The 2,819-nt window shown below is 39.9% G+C and overlaps 1 pseudogene; it reads right to left on the bottom strand.

The window, feature by feature from the left end:
- Positions 1-927: 927 nt before the first annotated feature.
- On the bottom strand, positions 928-1,410 carry LOC105514504 (annotated as a pseudogene).
- Between the last annotated feature and the right edge of the window lie 1,409 nt (positions 1,411-2,819).

Raw genomic sequence — 2,819 nt, 5'->3', positions numbered from 1 at the left:
ACAGTTAATTGCTTAATGCTGATGCAGTTTCTGAAAACTTCACAAGCACGCAGAAATCCTAGAATATGGTGTCTTTTAGGCGGTTTGTGAAAGGATGGGAAGGACCCTGAAAAACTCTCTTGAATACAGGTTTCTAATAACTTTAACATCGTATCGTGGGTAAGAATTCCCTGCAAATTCCCCAGTTCCACAAGAATCGGACTGGGTAACAATTCCTAAAACTTAAATGAAAACACTGACTGGTTTATAGAACTGCCAACCCAAACAGAACAAATATTAATTGAAAACCAAGGAAATACTTTGCCGGATTTTTATGCTAAGTCACCTAAAACTAAAATTATTTAGATTACAACTTGAATGAACTCCACGGTCTAAGTTAAATTACCTATGCTAACCCCTCAGTCATCAGTGCTAGACACTTAATTTGGAGAAACAACTGGTATTCAAGGGGATGTAGGTCTAATGTTAATTAAGCATGAACTCATGGAGAACCAAAACAGCCGCCTTGTCCTTCCTGAGTCCGTCAGTGAAGACCTTTTCCATGACTCATCATGGAAAAGATAAAATGACCCAAATTAAATATATTGGTGTGGTGACTTATAAATTGCTAGAATAGTTTACAACCGATGTTTGATTTGTCAAATCCATATTCCTGGGAAAACAATCAAAGCTTCAGGTATGTTTGGTTATCTGATACGGGCCATTTAAAGATTTATAAAGGGATTTCATTTAATTGTCATTTTCTTTTTTTTTTTATTAGCACAAACACATTTCTTTATTAACCAAGGGATGATCCTAATTAATCCAACACACTTTGAAATAGCTACATGTAAAATGTTTGTGATAAAGATAATTGAACACAGTAATAAAAAAAAAAGAAACAGTATGGAGATTTGCTCATTGAACTGAGCTTGGTCATTCTTTTAGTTAATTCCTGTCCAAAGTGATGATGGAATTTTTATAGATCCAAGTACAGGTGACATTGTTCATGACACAGTCCACCACTAATTTCCCATCTTTCAGTTTTCTTGTTATTGTGCTTTCCTTCCCATCCCACTCCTGATGCTGAACCAATGCACCATCTGTAAAGTTGCAGACAGTCTGAGTTTTTCTGCCATCAGCTGTGGTTTCTTCAAATTTCTCTCCCAGGGTACGAGAAAACTGTGTTGTTTTCAAAGTGCTCTCAGTTTTTATGGTGAGGTTTTTGCCATCACAAGTGATGATATAGTCTGGCTTGGCCATTGTGCCCATTTTTCGCAAAGCTATTCCCACTCCTAGCTCCTTCGTGTATTCATCAAAGCCTTTGCTATCCACCAGGCGCCATCTTCCTTCCAGCTGCTGAACTGTGGCCATGGTGGGCGCGGGTGGGCTGACGTGCAGAGCGGGGTCGGCGTCAGCGTGGCAGCGTGCTGAGTCTTAATTGTCATTTTCAATGCATGTTTTCTGGTTGTATAAAAGCTCTCCTATGCCGGAGGGCTGTTGTTGTAACAGTAGATTATTATGGTACAGTGTGTTTTCCCCAGGTAAAGAAAACTTTTTAAGGTTCACTAAGGACAGTCAATCTCTTCACAATCTAGAACGTGAAGACTGGATCTTCTGAGAACATCAGAGAAAGACTGCCCTTGCCATCCACACTGCAACAAAACTGTGGAACCTTGAACTTGGGGTTCTTAATCTCACAACTGAGAAGGGTCCCTCACAATCTGTCCAAAGTGATGATGGATTAGCTTTTCTTAAGGAAAAGCTAATCAGGAAAGTGTTTCCCAAGAAGAAGATGGCAACCTTGATGTGAACAGCTTTTCCCAAGATCATGGATCAAGACTTCTCTGCTATTATGAGACTCTTATCTTTGAATATTTTTCCTTATCTATGCCTCTATGAATAACAGAAATGAAAAGAGGGTCTGTTGTGCAAACTTAAGGGCTCTATGTTTTTTGTGAAGGATTTTGCAGCCAGCCTTGTACATGGATAAACTTATACTTTGATAGATAAAAGATAAAGGCCCAACTTAGGTGAGAAACTTTAACGGTACATATGTTGCCTCATAATCAGTCAGAAACAGAACATCAATTCACTCCTCTTAACCCACATCATGAGTTAAAGAGAACCTTGCCAGGAGGCATTCAATCCTTTTATTTTTTGAGACAGAGTCTCACTCTGTCGCCCAGGCTGGAGTGCAGTGGTGCGATCTTGGCTCGCTACAACCTCTGCCTCCCGAGTTCAAGCAATTCTCTGCCTCAGTCTCCCGAGTAGCTGGGATTACAGGCACCCGCCATGATGCCCAGCTAATTTTTGTATTTTTAGTAGAGACAGAGTATTCAATCTTTCAGAAGGCCATCATTTGTTATGTCTTTTTTCCATGGTTTGGAATAAAAGAGGCAATGATTAGAAATGTATCCCTCGTGATAGGCTCTATAGCAGATTCTACCATAAAGGCCATGGTTACACAATGGACTTCACATTCTCTTATGAAAGTTATGCTAAATAATAGAATTGGCTAAACAGAAAAGGTTCTGTGCAGCTGCTGGCACTTACGGCCTATGGAGAAATACATCAGGTATTACAGGGATTCAGTGGTAGGGGATGAATGAAAAGACCGCTTACTTAAGCGAATAGACTCTTTATCTTACTCTTTGATCTATTTGATTTTAGGTGGTTTGGTTTGTGGGGACCCTGGGTAAGGAGCATACACCAAACTCTTGGTATTTTCCTCCAGATAGTCATAATAGTAGTCTCCCTGGTGCGCTGTGTTCTCTTAAATGTTTTAAATGTTTGCACACAGCCATCTCTAGAATGCCAAATGGTCTCTCTTCAACTGG

Source organism: Colobus angolensis, unplaced genomic scaffold (genome assembly GCF_000951035.1).
Source record: "Colobus angolensis palliatus isolate OR3802 unplaced genomic scaffold, Cang.pa_1.0 Scaffold246, whole genome shotgun sequence".
Classification (NCBI taxonomy): domain Eukaryota; kingdom Metazoa; phylum Chordata; class Mammalia; order Primates; family Cercopithecidae; genus Colobus; species Colobus angolensis.
Note: the sequence above shows the minus strand (reverse complement) of the source record. Positions and strands in the feature narration are given on the sequence as shown.